Source organism: Callorhinus ursinus, unplaced genomic scaffold (genome assembly GCF_003265705.2).
Source record: "Callorhinus ursinus isolate GAN/ISIS: 27379988/994484 unplaced genomic scaffold, GSC_fseal_2.0 scaffold14, whole genome shotgun sequence".
Classification (NCBI taxonomy): domain Eukaryota; kingdom Metazoa; phylum Chordata; class Mammalia; order Carnivora; family Otariidae; genus Callorhinus; species Callorhinus ursinus.
Genome location: NW_027397076.1, coordinates 25,992,400 through 26,010,986, shown reverse-complemented (window position 1 = coordinate 26,010,986; position 18,587 = coordinate 25,992,400). Strand labels below are relative to the sequence as shown.

Below are 18,587 nucleotides of genomic sequence, written 5' to 3'. Positions count from 1 at the left end.
AACATGGTAAGTGAGGTGCAGAGCAATAGCAACAGTGGTTTCCTGGTAAGTAATCAACAACCAGCTCTCCACAACAAAAAGACAAAACAAAATAAGACAAAAGTCCTGATTGGTAACACTTGCTGATTTGTTATGTAAATACTCCTACCAAGGCCAGCTTCCAAACTAACAGTATGATATCACTGGGTTGCAAAATTCCTAAAATTGTACTAATCAGCTCCCACTAGGCAGGTAAATGGTCAGTTTAAAAGTCTAATGCTGTACAGCAGAACATATGTACCAACAAAATAAATGGTCAATAATGCCTTGCACTTCCATTGCTCTGTTTATGAAAGGAAACCCTCTCACTTTACAGGTTACTAATAAGACATGATAATCAGTGTGTCCTTCTCATCTGCCAATCATCTCTGCTTTGATCCACCAACAACTCGCCATGTTCCTCAAATGCAGACTAACTGCATAACTAAACCCGAAAAAAGAATTAGCCCAAATTAAATGTGCTCAAATAAAACTTCACTATATTCTTAAAAATATCCTACTTTGTTATTTATCAAAAACAGGATGACTTTTCTTCATGGGATTTGGGATGATATTGGAATATATAACAAAAAAAAATTTAACAATACTAGAATTTTTAAATCATGAATTTATAAAATGACAAATCCTGGCCCAGACTCTCCTTAAAGTGTTTGCCAAACCTACCACAACCAAGGGAACAATTTATGCTACAAAATAAAAGCTGTAGTTGCTAAGAGACTCTCTGAAATGGAAGGTACCTATCTCATTTGAAAGTGATTACTTACCCAATAAACAAATCTTTAGTATACAAAGCTTAAGATAGTTTTCTTTGTTAAACAATCCATTATGTGGTCAGAATGAGTAATGTTTCCCAGTTTTTCTAGGAACTATAATCAGCATTTCCTTCTTGTTCTTTTCTTCTCCCTCCACACCCACCCTCCCCCTTTTAAAATTCATCTAATTTTCCCAAGCAGCTAAAACTGAATCTTGATTTGTCTACCATTACCTGACACCTCAGGAAGTCAAAAGTTGCACATTCCTTTTTTGTTTGAGCTTTCTTTTGTCTCTATTATATTTGATGTCTTCCCTTTCCTTCTGTATTTTCACCTCACTTTTCTCTTTAATCTTGCGTACATGTCTGTACATCATGACAGCCAACTATAACCTTATTCCTAATGACAGTGAAATTAGCTCAGTCCATATTTTCTTATTTCCAACCTTCATGGCATCCATGCAAAAGAACAGCTGATTTGATTGTGTTTTGGGAACCTATGAGGACTAGACCTGAACAAAATGTAATCTGTCTTTCCCTGTCTGAAAGAAGCTGAACAATCTACTGTCCTCTTCTATGCTAAATACTAGAACATCTGTGTCCTACTAATTTTTGTATATGCCACTGTATCCAATACAGAATCATGACACTTTTAGGCACATAAAAAGTGTTTGTTGAATGGAATTGATTGTACAGAATTAAATTTTATTGTATATTTATATAGTATTTGTATTCACTGGTTTTTTTAAGATTTTATTTATTTATTTGACAGAGAGAGACACAGCAAGAGAGGGAACACAAGCAGGGGGAGTGGGAGAGGGAGAAGCAGGCTTCCTACAGAGCAGGGAGCCCGATGCGGGGCTCGATCCCAGGACCCTGGGATCATGACCTGAGCCGAAGGCAGACGCCCAATGACTGAGCCACCCGGGTGCCCCTGTATTCACTAGTTAACAGTGATACCTGTGTCAGGCCTTATTGACAAGATTTAGATCTTACAAAATGTGAACTCTAAGAAAATAAGAACCTAAGGGACCAGACCCCATCTTTCCATAACGATCAAACTTAATCTTCCTTCCATGAATGGGAGGAGTAAGAACCAAAGGGTATGACTTAAAAGTGTCTCAAAGTTCATTTTAGCACTTGTGAAAAAATTTAGAGAAGTCTTATTTTAAGCTCTCTGGAGAGGTATTTTAAAATATGTTATCCAAACGACAACATTTTGTATGCAAACCGTTTCTGAAGTTTCTTAGAACATGAATATAACGAACACTTATTCATTAGCCAATTAAGTATACTGGGTATATGACTGCAGGAATACAATAAAACCACCACATCAGATGAGCAATAGGATACCTCAGCAGTGCACCAGCTACCAGCCTGTCCCTCCACACTGTTATTTATTTATGCTTCATTTATGACCTCAACTGACCTTAGGTGCAGCTGGATGAAAGACAGAACCTCCTTCACAGAGCTTTAAGTTTACCTTAAAATTAAAGTCTATGTATTTTTACCTTTCTTTCTACAACTCCTTATCGGTCTAATGATTCCTTGATGAAAGTTAGTAAAATAATTATTATTTGTCATCTTAAAATACTAGACCCAAAATGATGTGGACCTTTAGGCTCTATAATATTTCCCTAGCTTAGTACAGAAAAAAGCAACCAAGCTTTTATACCGGGAGTGATTCTACCTATGCATATCGTAAAATTGGGAGGCTTTTTTTTCTGTAATAATCATTAGTAAATCCCAATTCCCTTCTTCATAGTGCTCAGGAAATGGGAAGGGAAAAAGACTTTATCAAGAAATTGCTGGAGAGACACCCAATCAAATTGGGTGTTTTCAGAGAGCGTGTTACAAAGAAACCTTACAAATTCAGCTTCTCACGTCCTCAAGTATCTCCTGCACTAGAAAATGGATGAATATTTCTATCCAAACTGACACTTTGATATATTATTCCACTATCAAGCTACTTAACAGTATTTTCCTCTTTTACGTTCTTGCTACTGTATCATACTGTCATCCAGTTTCTTAGTTACTCTGGGAATTGTGTGGTGAGGTTACTGTGGTACTATCTACACCTGTAAAAGATATTCATAGGACAGGGTGAAGCTTGGACTTCCCAGAAATTGTTATGGTGGTGAATAGTTTATGTATTTTCTTGAGAACATGATTACTATTAAGATGATTTAAACTTCCAAGTGAAACACATGAAATAATGAGTTTCTCCTCAGTATGTTAGATTCCCTGGGGCTGCTTTCTCAGACTTTCTATTGGTGTTTCTTTTATAAACTAAATCTTGGGAATAGAGAAGGAGGAAAAGTAATTGGTTAGTAACTTACCGCATTTGCATAGCAAACTACCAGTAACGAATGAAGTGTTATTTGGTTTAATATAGTTTTATGAAGTATTGGATAATATTAGAGATTATCAAAAATGAACTTGAGTATTTTTTCCTAATTATAAAATGAAGTCACCTCCTGTGGGTTTATAGGGTAAGTCTGAATCCCAGTCCTGTGCTTTAGATGCTTTTTCTTTGTTTAAAAAATCTTTTAAATTTTTCTATTACTAATCATTTTTCCTAAAATTAAAATGAAAAATTTCAAAGATGATTCAAAATAATTTAACCAAGTGAATAGCTTTAGATTAAAATTGGAAGTAGCTATTTTATTTCATTTTCTAGGTCTTAAAATTCACTATTTTATCAAGAATTGAAATCATGGGTATATAGTGATTCCAATCTATAAAATTTTAGTTTTATGATAATCATTTACTCTGTCATCAGATCATTCTTTATATTAGAATTAATAGAATCCTTGGATCGCCTGGGTGGCTCAGTCAGTTAAGCATCTGACTCTTGATTTCAGCTCAGATGTGATGTCAGGGTCGTGTGATCAAGACCTATGAAGGGCTCTGCACTCAGCATAAAGCCTGTTTAAGATTCTCTCCTTCTCCCTCTGCCCGCCCCCCCCCCCCACCACTCATGCTCTCTCTCTCACTTGGTCTCTCTCTAAAAAAAAAAAAAAAAAATCCTGACTAATATCTTATTTACTGAGTTACCAAATATTTTTCCATTAATTTTAACATATACTCTGGAATAGCTAAAATACTTTAGAAGTTCCTATTCTTTGAAGGACAGATCTTTGTAAATTCATTTGGAACTGGGAACTTGGGGTAGGTTTTAGCTTTTCTTTTCAGTTTCTTCTGCTATTGGGCTATTCCAATTTTCTATCATTTCATTGTCTTATGGTCCTAGAATGTTTATTTCATCTGATTTTTTCTTTTTAAAATTTGTACCAGTGCTCTTTTTCTTGATCAAACATGAAAACGTTTCATTCATGGTATTGGTCTTTTCCAAAAATCCAGAATTTGGTTTTGTGAAATATATTTTGTTTCATTATTATTTCCTTACTAATATCCTTATTACTTCCTTCTTGATAGTTTGCTTAGGTTTATGGGTGTGTTCATGACTCTGCATGTTTCCTCAGAATCCCACCATAGTTATATCTTTCTTCTTTTGACAGAGCGGATCATTTCTTTTTTGTCTACTGTTTAATTTTGATTTCTTATTAAGTGTTCTTTTTTTAAAAAGATTTTATTTATCTTTTTTTTATTATGTTATGTTAATCACCATACAGTACATCATTAGTTTTTGATGTAGTGTTCCATGATTCATTGTTTGCGTATAACACCCAGTGCTCCATGCAGAACGTGCCCTCTTTAATACCCATCACCAGGCTAACCCATCCCCCCACCACCTCCCCTCAAGAACCCTCAGCTTGTTTCTCAGAGTCCATGGTCTGTCATGGTTCTTCTCCCACTCTGAACTCCCCCCCCTTCATTTTTCCCTTCCTACTATCTTCTTCTTTTTTTTAACCCTAACCCTAACCCTGGTTTTTCTTCAGATCACATAAATCTTTCACCTTTTATTTATTTATCTGAAAGAGAGAGAGAAAGGGAGCAAGTGCACACGTGTGAGCACATGAGCAGGGGGGAGGGGCAGAGGAGGAGGGGAAAGGAGAAGGAAAGAATCCCAAGCAGATTCCCCATGGAGCCCGGAGCCCAACAAGGGGCGCAATCTCACAACCCTGAGATCCTGACCTGAGCCGAAACCAAGAGTCGGTCTCTCAACCGACTGAGCCACTCAGATGCCCCTAAAGTAAATGTTATTTAGAGGAAAAAAAAAGTTACCAAGGGAATGGTTTTAAAAGGACTATACTTTTATCTTGACTTTGTGATTTTGTTATATATTGATCAGAGAAAGAAATTACTTGCGTCATTTCTCATTTTGTATTTTAATAACATTTTTGGAGTCATACATGGTAAATATTCCACAGATGTTTGAAAATAATAGATAATACATACACAAACCTATATAATATGCATACTCAAGCTTGTGTATGAATGAATTATTGAAATCTCAACTAGTCTCACATTTTTGTCTATTTGAGCTGTCAATCTCTGAGAAAGTTGTGTGAATTGCTAATTTTCCCCACTACCAGTTTTTGCCTCATACACATGTATTTCAAAATTCTGATGCTAGGTATGTAAGGGTTTAGGATACTAATACATTCTTAGTAATTTTTCTCTAAATTAAGTATCATCCTTGTCACATAGTTTTGGCTTAAATTCTATTTTGACTGATATTTTAATATTATTTTGCCATATTTTTCCAATGTTTCCCTAGTATTTCCTCTTTCTAGTGTTTTTGCCTTTCTCATTATTTATTCCATAATTCAACTCTGATAGGTTCCTTACATCTTTCATCTCTTATTTTCAAACTTTTTCTCTATGATTGTCTCTTCTTCACCTCAGCCTATTATTTTCTTGATTTTTCTGATATTTATGTTTTAAAGAGTGCAATCTGTTTGCTCAATGAATTCTATCTCCTCTGGGATAATTATATATAATTATATAAATATATATATCTTCATAAAGATGGTCATTCTCAAAGAGTCCGTGATTTTTTTTTTTATTTAATAGGTCTACTTAACGACTTAAAAACTATATGCTTCCATAATCCAGTAGGGATTCCCATCCATCCGTGGGTGGATACAGTTTCTAATAATAAAAGCCTATTTCCAGGAGTAGATATGCAAGTGGCTGAGGAATGGCCCACTTCAGCAAAGGGTAATAAAGAGAGGGTGTGTCCCTGGGTATGATGGCTCAGTTGCTCCTGGCCTTTGAAAAACGTCTGGGGATATTGCTACGCTTTTCTCATCTCAGCTCCTACTCCAAAATTCAAATGTCTTCTTCTAGAGAGTAATGCTGGAGCTTTTAACCTAGGAACAACTGCTGTTGTTTTGAAGTCTAAAGAACTAAGAAAAGAGAATGGATTCACCCTATCAATTCAGTTCTTTAATCGATCACCAAATGTTTGTACCAGGAATCTCTTTTGCTCTCTGTGAGTTTGTGAGTTTAAGGTTCTTCCTTGGTCTTCACTGGGAGAATTTGCCCATATCCTGCTCTCTCAGGTTCATGCTTTTGAGTTTTTAGTCTTCTCTGTTCTGCCAGAATATCACAGTGATTAGAAAGGAGACAGGAACCAGAGAGGCAGGGAACTGAGGGGTTTGGGCATAGGGTATTAGATGGGGGTCTCAACCTCGCTGAGTTTCCTCTACAGTAAAGCAAAGATCATAATTAAACCTACCCCAGAGTGCATGCGCGGCACGCACGTGTGTGTGTGTGTGTGTGTGTGTGTGTGTGTGTGTGTTGAGGATTAAATAATAAATGATAATGCTCAGAACTGTGCCTGGTACATAGTAAAAGCTTAATGAATGTTACTACTGATTATTATTATCATCATTTTCATTCATGAATCTGATCCTGTCTGCTTGCTATCTTCCGGGGATTCTTTAAAACTCTGTGTTTTAATAACATCCTTTATCCCCCATCACTGTTTAAAATTTATTGTTTGTTTTACATCTTTTTACATCTATGATGTTTGAGGTAGGAGGGAAATAAAGTTACATATGCCTAATCTACCACCTTGATACAAATCCTCCTTTTATCATCATCCATTTACTCTAGAAATGTCTTATGATATTACGGAAAACACAAAGGACTAGGAAGTCAAGAGTTCTAGTTTGTAGTCCTGAAACTGTTGCTATAATTTTGCGATATTTGCTTAATTTCTGTCAATTTCAGCATCTTTATAAAACCAATGTTTTGGACTAGTTGATCAGGAGTGCCATTAATTAATGGGACACACAAAAAAAGAGTGGTGGGAGAGGGCAACTTGAGTCCCAGGAAAAACAGGGCCCAGTACACAATTATGCTAAGCTGGCTTCGTGCAGGAGAGTTTGAAAGGAAGAACGCTCAGAGTAGGAGGTAATAGAAAGCCCTGCCACCAGGTAAATGAACAGTAAGTATAAGACAGTAAAAGAAAATGAATTATTTAAAAGTGTTCTCGATAGACAGTTAGCCTAATTTAAATTTTTGTATGTACCTGAAAGTAATAAATCTGAATAGAAGCAATAAACTATTCAAACAGAAGTCACCCTAGTGATAATCAAATCAGATCCATAAATTTAAAGATGAGGAAATCAAAACCAAGTAAGATAAAATTATTGCCCATGATATAAAGGTTGAGTACTGAGGCTCCTGGGTGGCTCAGATGGTTAAGCTCCTGGCTCTTGATTTCAGCTCAAGTCATGATCTCAGGGTGAGATAGAGCCCTGTGTCAGGCTCTATGCTGGGTGTGGAGCCTGCTTAAGAGTCTCTGTCTCCTTCTCCCTCTACCCCTCCCACCTCCATGTGCATGCACTCTCTCTCTCTAAACAAACAAACAAACAAACAAACAAAGGTTGGGTACATCTAAGTAGTCTGAAATGGTTAGTGATAAAGCCAGAACTAAAACTAAGATACTCTGGATCCCAGGGCAGATATTTTTGACTATACTGTTCAATAGTTAAATTGTTCAGGCTTGTTTTTGTCCTTGAGTCCTAATTAAAAATAACTTACTGTACACATAAATGTGTACCAATTATAAGAATGAGTCCAACATTTCCTAAATCAATACTCACACATCTACTATACCGAGGGTCATATTTTTTAGCGAAATTCAGATACATTAGTAATGAGAGTTACAGTAAAAATTTGACTCAGGAGAAAAGTTTACAAAAATAATCAAAATAAATGCTAAAGTTTTAATATGCACAATTGTACGAGGAGTAGGTCTTACCAGAATTCGGTATCTATATGCATTTATTCATACCATAGATGGGTCAAATGTAGGTGAAGGAATTTTCCTTGATTTTTATCAAAAAGTTATCTCAGTTTTAGGAGAGTAGTATCACAGAGTTGGAAGGGACTTTGTGTTCCAAACTCTATATTTCACATAGAGGAAACTGAGGTCAAGGGACACATTATGATTTGTCCAAGGTTTTGAACAGGGAAAATTTTGGGAAGATGAGAGTTTATTATCAAATGAAAGGTAATTACTGGAGAAAGAAGACTGCCAGCATTCAGCCTAGGTAAGAGATACTGTCTGAGGGAAGAGTCATTTCTATACTGTTCTGTAATTAAGACAATAATCATTCAGAGTAAAGTCTACCTTTTTAAAAATCATACACAGAAATGAGGACTTTAAGATAAAACCATCCTAATAGGGTCTTAGTGTAGTTTTAATTTACTTTTCCCTAAACACTAGTTGAATATCTTTTCATATGCTTACTAACCACTTATATATCTTCTTTGGTGGAGTGTCTATTCAAATCTTTTATTTTTTTAATTGGGTCATTTATTTTCTTTTATTGTTGAGTTTTAAGAGTTCTGTATATATTCTGGGTAAAAATCCTTTTATCAGAAATGTTTTGCAACTATTTTCTCTTACTCCTTGGTTTTTTAAAAATTTTCTTAAATAAAATAAAAGTAAATTGGTTTATTTTGAAAACGAATAATTTTAAATTTGGCACTATTTTCTATTATGGCTTATGCTTCTTACAGTCAATCTAAGAAACTTTGGATTAACCCAAGGTCTTAAAGATTTTCTTCTAAACTTTTTTATTATTATTGTTATTTAAAAGATGTATTTATTTATTTAAGATGGGAGGAGGGGGAGAGAGAGAATCTCAAGCAGACTCCTCACTGACTGGGGAGCTCAACACAGACTCAATCTCAAGACCTTGAGACATAACCTGAGCAGAAATCAAGAGTCAGATGTTTAACCAACTGAGCCACCCAGGGGTCCCCCCTTCTATACTTTATTTTAAAATAATTTAGTTTCAGATCTTACATTTATATTTATGGCCCATTTGAGTTGATTTTTCAGCATAGCATATGGGTATCCAATTTTTATAGTACCATTTATTGAAAGGAGTAACCTTTCTTCACTTAGTTTCCCAGCACACATACTGAATATCAATTGGCTATGTATCTGTGAGCCTATTTCTGAGCTCTATTCTATTTCATTGATCTGTATATTAATACTTACACTAATATCACATTTTCTTGATTACTATATCTTTATAGTAAGTTTTGAAATGAAGTAGTAGTATAAATCCTCCTTCTTCTTGCTTTTCAATTTTGCTACTCTATACCCTCTGCATTTTCATGTAAGTTTTATAATAATTATATATAATTAGCTTGTCAGCTTTCATTTAAAAAAAAAGACTGCTGACATTTTAACTAGGATTGTGTCAAACCTATTCGGGAAAAACTAACATCTCTACGAAGTTGGGTCTTCCAATACTGTAAACATAGTATGCCATTCCACTTATTTAAATCTTTAACTTTTTCAGCAGTGTTTTATAGTTTTTTTGTAAACAATTCTTGTACATATTTTGTTACATTTGATTCTAAATATTTCATGATTTTGATATATTTGATTCTATAAATATTACCATTTTTTTAATTTTAGTTTCTAATTGCTCACTGTTATGTAGAAATACAATTGATATTTTAATGTTAACCTTATATTTTCTCATCTTATGAAAAACAGTTTTAGTAGCTTTTTTGGTAGATTCTGTAGGATTTTCTATATAGACAATCATGTGGTCTGTGAATAAAGACCAACCACTTTAGCTTCTACTGGCACCATGTTCAATTTTGAACTTTTATTACAGGCTCACTCTTCTTTATCTGTCATGTTCTATCTTGCCACCAAGCCTTGTTTTTGTTTTTGTTTCAGACCCTTTTCCTATACTCTTTGCCAAGTGAATGCCTATTCATTTTTCAGATTTCAGGTCAAACATACCTGCTTCAGTGAAGCTTTTTCTTTTTGCATTTTTTAAATTTTATTATGTTATGTTTATCACCATACATTACATCATTAGTTTTTGACGTAGTGTTCCATGATTCACTGTTTGCATATAACACCCAGTGCTCCATGCAGTACGTGCCCTCTTTAATACCCATCACCAGGCTAACCCATCGCCCCACCCCCCTCCCCTCTAGAACCCTCAGTTTGTTTTTCAGAGTCCATAGTCTCTCATGGTTCGTCTCCCTCTCTGATTCACCCCTTTAATTTTTCCCTTCCTACTGTCGTCTTCTTCTTTTTTTTTTTTTAGCATATAATGTATTATTTGTTTCAGAGGTACAGGTCTGCAATTCAACAGTCTTACACAATTCACAGTGCTCACCATAGCACATACCCTCCCCAATGTTTATCACCCAGCCACCCCATCCCTCCCATCCCCCACCACTCCAGCAATCCTCAGTTTGTTTCCTGAGATTAAGAATTCCTCGTATCAGTGAGATCATGATACATGTCTTTCTCTGATTGACTTATCTCGTTCAGCATAAAACCCTCCAGTTCCATCAACATCATTGCAAATGGCAAGATTTCATTCTTTTTGATGGCTGCATAATATTCATATATATATATATATATATATATATACACACACACACCACATCTTCTTTATCCATTCATCTGTTGATGGACATCTTGGCTCTTTCCATAGTTTGGCTATTGTGGACAATGCTGCTATAAACATCGGGGTGCACATACCCCTTCGATCACTACATTTGTACCTTTGAGGTAAATACCCAGTAGTGCAATTGCTGGGCCGTATGGTAGCTGTATTTTCAACTTTTTGAGGAACCTCCACACTGTTTTCCAGAGGGGCTGCACCAGCTTGCATTCCCACCAACAGTGTAGGAGGATCACCTTTCTCTGCATCCCCGCCAACATCTGTAGTTTCCTGACATTAATTTTTAGCCATTCTGACTGGTGTGAGGTGGTATCTCATTGAGGTTTTGATTTGGATTAGGGAAGCTTTTTCTAAGACAAGTCTCTGTACTATCCCCTTCATTCAATTATTCTTTCATTAATCCAGCAAACAAAGATCAAGTGCCTACTATTAAATGTCTACCATGTGCCATCATTCTTTCATAGTACTATCTACTCTTGCTTCCTAGTATTTATCATTATTGTAACTTTACATTTATCTCCATGATTATTTGGCTACTCTCTCTCTACTGTAAATTGTAAGTATCATGAGAACAAGAACCATGATTGCTTTTTGTTTTCCTTTGATGTCCATGCCTAGCTTAAGTCCTGTAACATGACAGGTACTCATTAAATATTTATGGAACAAATAAATGAGCCAAAAGAAGATACCTATCCAGAAGGTGGAGGAAATATTTGCGGGGGGGGGGGGTAGGGTTGAATTGCTTGATGCCATTCAACAACACTATTCAAAAGACTATTCAGTGACTCTACAATTCAATCTCTGTATACATGAAAATGTATCAGAAACATTTTTAAATGTAATTTTAAGGAAGTTCTAGGAGATGAAATTGGAGGTTGAGTTGTAGATTCTAAGCATGAGGAGTTAATTTTTAAAATCACAAGTAAAACATTTAATTGGGTAAAAACAGATGCTACAAGCACATATTAGATTAAATAATAATTTAATATTTTGTCAGATGAAAAAATTTAATCCCATAGACCACTAGACGTCCTTAAAATTATACTTTTACCTTTTCTATTTCATGAGTCATTAGGATCTAATTAACTCAAAGTAAACAGGGAAATGCAATAAACTTGAAATGACTTACTCAACAAGGTCTTGAATACAGTAAATAACTTGGTTTTGTTCCATTTGAGAGACTATTAAATAAAATAAGCTTAGTTTTGTTTTATCTTTTGAATCAGATAAGGTCCTAATCTTTAAATCAGACCACGAATTCTCACTTTTTTTTAATTTTACTGCAAGACAAATTACTCATACATAAACAATTTTAATTTGAAAGGCATTGTTTTTCAAGTGGTATTAATATAAACCACTCCTGCCATAATTTACTGAGTAGTTTTATCTTATCTTTAATTGTACATGTGCTTTAAACACATTTATTTTTCTGCTACATTTATGAAGGGTATCTCTAACAGAAAGAGAAAAAATAATATGTATCTCTTAGGAATCACTTTTCTTTTACATAAATCTCAATGTTAACACTTATCAATGCATAGAAGCAATGCAAAGGAAAGTGGAAATTATTGTGTTGGTTTATTAAGCACTGATGGTGGGAGCTTACTATCTTTACCTGACATTTCAATAATAGAATGCCAGTTCAAATGCCAGAGAAGTTTGAAAGCAGTGACTGAGAAAAGTACATCCCTTACTTGGAAATCATTGTTTATTTAAAGGCATTATGTTCTTCTCATATATGAGGGTAGATGATGTACTTAACACGTGACTATCACATTCAAGGAACATTTTAAATTGAATTAGGTATGGAATCCATATGGCTATTCTTATCATGAATCATAGATCTACTTTAAAAATACATTCTAACAGAAGACACATAATCTATATTTTGAAACTGAACAGGGGCGCCTGGGTGGCTCAGTTGGTTAAGCATCTGTCTTCCGCTCAGGTCATGATCCCAGCGTCCTGGGATCAAGCCCCCCACACTTTGGGCTCACTGCTCAGCAGGGAGCCAGTCTCCCTCTCCCTCTGCCTGCCTGTCTGCCTGCTTGTGATCTCTCTCTCTCTCTCTGTCAAACAAGTAAATAAAATCTTTGAAAAAAAAAGAAAAGAAACTGAACAGATCTTAAAAGTTACTCAAGTCAGTCTCCTGAAAAGTGCAAGAAATCCTTATGTGTGTCAAACCACTATATTTGCATTTTTATTATCATATTATACAATTTGAATTGTAAAATTCAAATAAGCATTTTAGGAATCCCCAAATATGAATGTGTTATTGCATTCCAAGAACAGATAAGAGTAAAAAACATAAGGTTTTTTTTTTTTGGTGAAATAAATCAGGATTTATTGTTTTTATTTGCAATTAAAATGTCAAATGAAAGAATTCACATGGCAGGGAGTGAGTTGAAGAAAACACAGGTGCCTAATTCATGAGCTACAAAAACAGTATAAAGGTGACCATCTGGGGAGAGCTGGCTGACTTAATTTTCCTATGAGCTTACCTTCTGCTCCATATTTTTCTTCCAAACTCCACATTCTGACCTTGAAAATGCATTCACAGGTTTTGCTACATCTATTTCCTTCTAAACATAAATGCAGGTAGACTTAATTATGTAAAGGATATGAATAAAACAAAGGACAGAGTGTGTTGTTGTTTATTTAATCTCAGTTTTCTGATTTTTTAAAAGGTTTTGTTTCTGGTGATGGCACCTCGTCAGCTTTTCAGCCATTCAATAAATTCCTGCACTTTCCATGATGTACCTGCAAGGGCTGACAGGCACAGTTCTAAGAATAAATACTTCTTTGCGAACTGGTGGTTCTCAAGAAAGCCCAGAAGGTAGACCTCTGAGCATGTCAAGGGGAGGAGATGGGAACCTCACACTGTAATCCTGATGTGATACAGTGGATCACCATGAACACTCACAGGAAGGATGACAAAGCTAAACAGCTGAGGGTTTCCTGACTTGTCACAAAATACCGATTGCCTAAGTATCCTGAGGTTGTCAGGATTTCTGAAGGAGGCATCACACTTTTCTGCCATGGTGAATTAATATGCTGAGCAGAAAAACATTTTTTTACATTGGTTTTCTTTTTATATCTCAGTCTGAATACTAGAAATGATACTAGTCACACTAAAAAAAAAAGTACTTATTTTCAAGTACTTGTTGCCATATCTTTTCTAAAACTAGTCTTTTGCTCTATCCTGCACTTTTTTTCAAAAAAAAATCTGTAACTATCATTTCTTCAATATCCCTACTTCATGCTCTAATCATTCCCATTATTCTCAACACGATGCACTATTTGGTATCTGTGCTTCTGAAATCTCTTTCAGGGTCAAAGCCTTAACTTGTATGTGGTTGTCCCCACAGCATCTTAAAGCTCATGAAGTGCTAAGCTAAACTCATCAGCTTTATAGACCAATATGTTTCCCTTTTGGCTTTTCCCTTTCCCTATTTTCACCACCTACTAGCCAATAAGGTATGCCCACTATCATCTCCTCCTTCTTTTCCGTTCCCATAATTCCTCCTCAGGTTCAGGTTTGGTCATCCAGATCACAACGATAATACAGACCAAAAATGTCAAACTGTTCCGAAGAATAAGAGAGTTCCTTGAATAAAGAGTTCCATGATGTGCTTAGCCCATATGACTTGGAGATTCACAAAGCATGTCATAGGCTACCTTAGAGACATCTTTAAATTTGTTTAATCCAGTGCTTTGGAAACCTGGCATCTCCTCATTTGTTTTACCGTGGAACTTTTTTCAAGGGGCATCCAATAAAATCTCCCAGAGTCATGTTTGTAAAACACTGATCTTCTCCATACATTTCAATCTTGCAACCAACTTTTATATTAGTTAATAAATACACAGCTCAGATCATTTCACTTCCTGGCTTAAAATTTTCAAACATTCTTGATTATCCATCAAACAAAGCTAAGCACCCTTATCTAACTGCAACCTGTGTTTTTTCTTATCTTTCATGACTTCATTCATTTGTGTAGTTTCCCAGATGTCAGGCTTAGGATCTATAGTATGACAACTGACCATCTTCAGATCAAATACATGTGCTTCATCACATAAATGCATACCATCCCTTAGCAATGAATCAACCTTTCACACACAACTATGGTACTCCTTAAAGACTTCATGGTTTCCTGATGCTCTCCAAATTTAAATCAAAGTCTACTTTGTTGAAGAAAAATAGATTTACTTTCTTTTCTCCATGATTTGAAAAACTCTGCTCCAGATAATTAAAGCTACCTGTGCTGAATATTTTTAGCAAATTAATTTGTCACATTGCATGGTTTTTCTGAAATAAAGGTGGTATGTGGTGCTTAGCATAATTAAGTCAGCTGGGGGAATTGGGGAGTAGATATGAAATAATCATTATCTGTGATCGCTTCATTTTTCACCAGTGTCAAAATACATATTTTTGTCCAATTTAAAAGAAAAAGAAGTGTCAATTGAAAATATTTCCAAATGATAACAAATTTGGGGTTATAATTTTAACTGAAATGGTACTTGTTTAAGAAATATTTAATTGTGCTTCTGCTTTGGGTCAAGTACTGTAGTAGGCAAAAAGAAGTCAACAAGATGGACAGAACTGTTATCACAACATACAATTCTTACCATTCTTATAGGCACAGGAGTTTTAAGTATGTTGAGTATTCTATCTTCCTCCAGCTACTCTATGATTTCTCTACCCTTTGAAAGCAAAAGTTCTCCAAAAACTCCTCCATTCTGTCTCTAAAATATCTGTTCCCATCCTCTGTTGTACCTATTCCAATGAAGCTTTCACCTGCTATTCCAACAAGTTGTCAGGAGCACCAGTGACCTCCACACACACTAGACACGATGGTCAATTCCCAAATGACATCTTACCTCACCTGTTAGTATTTCACACAGATAATCCTTGCCCTCTTCTTAAAAGACATTTACTTGGCCTCTGATCACCACTCTCTTTTGGTTTTCCTCTCTAGTTCGTGCTTCCTCATCTTCTCAACCTTTAAATGTTGGAATTGCCCAGAGCTGAGTCAACAGTCTTCATCTTTCCACCCTCCAGATGCCTTAAATACCATCTATATGTTAATAACCCCCCTATTTATATCTCCATCCTGGACTTTTCCCTTGAGTTCCAGAATTTTATATACAGTTGCCAACACAAACTCTTCATTGTGTGTCCAATAGATAACTCAACATGTCCAAATTTATATTCCTCCTGGAATAACCCCTTCCTTCTGCTCTTCTGTAGTCTTCCCAATCTCAGTAAATTGGGCTCACTTTTTCCAGATACTCAGGTCAGAGGCCTGATCATCATCCCCTGCTTTGTTTCTCTCATATGCTATATTCAATCTTTCATCAAATCCTGTGGAATGTTCCGAATGTATCCAAAGGTTGACCACCTATCACTGCTTTCCCTATTAACTCCCCAAGTCCCAAACACCATCATCTCTGATCTGGATTTTTTAAATTACTTTCTAACTAATCTCCCTGGAGACTTTTTACCCTCTATGGTCAACATAGCAGAGAGCCCATTCAAACTAAAATCCCTCCTGTGGCTTTAATATCTTAGGAGCGAAAACCGAAACCCTTAAAATAGCAAGCCTCAGCCTCAGCCAGTCCGTGGGCACAGTGGCCTCCCTCCAGTGCTTGGCTCATCTCCACGAAAACTTCCATGCCCTTTTCCAGGAGGCGGCCAACGTAGCGGGGCCCTCAGCAGCCACAGTTGTGGGGACTGGACTCTGTGGGGCCCTCCCTCCCGCAACCTCCCCAGCAGCACGGAAAGGAGCTGGGTACTGACCTTTTGCTGAGTTGGCTGGGCTAGACCCAGTCAGTCCCCAGGCTGTGACCACGGGTCTGCACCTCAAGCAAGGGGGCACCACCACGGCCATGCCCAGACCTTGGGAATGGGATCTCTTAAGTGGAGCAAACCCCATCTGAGGCTTGAGGAAAGGAGTTCCTAGGCCCACCAGCTTTGTGGAGGGCTGATCCTGGGGTCCCCTAGAATCACTGGTGGACACCCAGCTCCCAGCCCAGACCCCACATCCTGAATCGGCCTGTGCCGCCCAGCGCCATCTTGTTGCTGGTCCTGGGGCTGCTGTACCTTCAGCCCCTGGTGCTCCTTTGAACCATCTGTGAGACCAGAAGCCACACCATGCCCCTTTTCCCTGCACCATGCCCAGCCCACCCAGTGGTAACTGTAATAACTAAAACGACATCTCTTCTAAAAAAAAAAAAGTCCCTTTCTGACTTCATCTCCTACCCTTTCCCTTGTTCACTCTGCTCTAATCACATGGGCCTCATTGCGGTCCCACAATACTTTTAGAACATTCGCCCCTCAAGGCATTTACCCTTGCTCTTTCCTCTGACTGGTTCACTTTTCCCTACTTATCCTCAGGGCCAATGCCTCATTCACTTACAGATTCTCTTTAAAAACATCTAATGCATGAGGACCTCCCTGGTCCCCTATGTAAATGAGCCACCCCCACTTCCTTGGCTCTCTCATCCCCCTAAGCTTGCTTCCTGGTTCCTCCCACTACTTGTAATTAAATGAAGTACTATGTATTTACTGGTTTACTTAGGTCTCGCCTGCCCTCCCCACCCCAACCACACTGGAATATAAACTTCACGAGAGTTCAGACGGTCTGTTGTGTTTGCTACTGCATTCCCAGGGCCTAGGCCAGGGGTTGGGTCATCGCAGGCACTCAAAAACTACTTGTTGAGTGAACGATTGAGTAACGTTACAAAAGGGCATTATAAGGTGCTGTGGAAGAATTAAACAGGGATCTAAACTAGGCTGAGAGAACAAGAAAAGATTTCTTGCAGAATCTGAAACCTGAACGTGGACAAATAGAGGAGTTTGCCAGGAAAAGGGGAAGAAGAGGTTGGGAAGAGCTTTCCCACAAAGACAACAGCATTTTCAAGACCTTGAGTTTATCTGTTCATTCAACAACTATTTATTAAACACCTGCAATGTACCAGACTGTGTTCCAGGCATTTGGGACCTAAGGAGTAAAAGGGAGAGGTCATACACAAATAAATATTTGGCATATGCTCAATTAATAAAATTAAGAACATATAAAACATATTAAGAAGGTTGGACAATGGGAAATCACTGAAGAGTTTAATGCAAGCGATGACATGACCAGATTAATATCTCGAAAATCAAAACCAAACATAAGTCTCACCCCCCAGTTCCTGGCTTGTTTAATATTTAACCCACAATATCTTCCTTTCAGGTTCCCCAGTAATTTCTAATATAAGCCTATAACATCAGATAAAGTGAAAATGTAAGTGAATACATAAAAATGGTCTTATAAATTTAAGTTTTCAAATTCTTCAGAACTTTAATATAATTGAATATGTCATTTAAAAAAACCTTTCAACATTCTTTTCTCATATTTTTCAATAATGTTTTTCAAATGTACCTATTAATTTTTCAGTGTCAGGTTATCTCCTTATAGTTTCCATTCTTTTAAAATACATTTTTAAAGTAATTATAAATATGCTTATTTTATAGTCTCTTTCTGATTTTTTCCACATCAAATTGTTTTCGTTTTACAGATATACCTTCTCTATGAATTTCTGTTCCCTCTGCCGGAAATGCAGGATTCATTCACTCACTGATCTGTTATGAATACTGACTCAGTCCAAGGTTCTAGCTCCTTCTCATAGATTTCTAATGTTTAATTGTGAGCCCGCCTTTGGCAGGGATTATTTGTTCCATGAGAAACCAGTGTAGCTAGATGTTTCTTAAGAGTACTGTCTTTCATTTTACTTCTTTTGTTTGTTCTAGCCTAGCAATCATTTTATGTAAATCTTGAGAGAACATTTCCTGAACCAACTCTGTGGCATATATTTAGATTCCAAGCTAATTAATGAAGTTTAAGGTATGCGTATAGAGCATATCTAACACCTCACCCCTAGTT

General features: G+C 36.6%; 1 protein-coding gene across 2 annotated transcripts in view; it reads right to left on the bottom strand.

Moving 5' to 3' along the window:
• The window catches only part of LIN7A (lin-7 homolog A, crumbs cell polarity complex component), a 117,553-nt gene that overhangs the window by 84,646 nt on the left and 14,320 nt on the right, over nt 1-18,587 (bottom strand). Inside the window, exon 1 of one of the 2 annotated variants that reach the window (XM_073900606.1) lies at nt 15,541-15,558. The exons of the other annotated variant lie outside the window; for it this stretch is intronic. The gene's annotated coding sequence lies outside the window, so the exon portion shown is untranslated. Of the gene's footprint in view, nt 1-15,540; nt 15,559-18,587 lie in introns of those variants that run through there. 2 annotated transcript variants of the gene reach the window in all.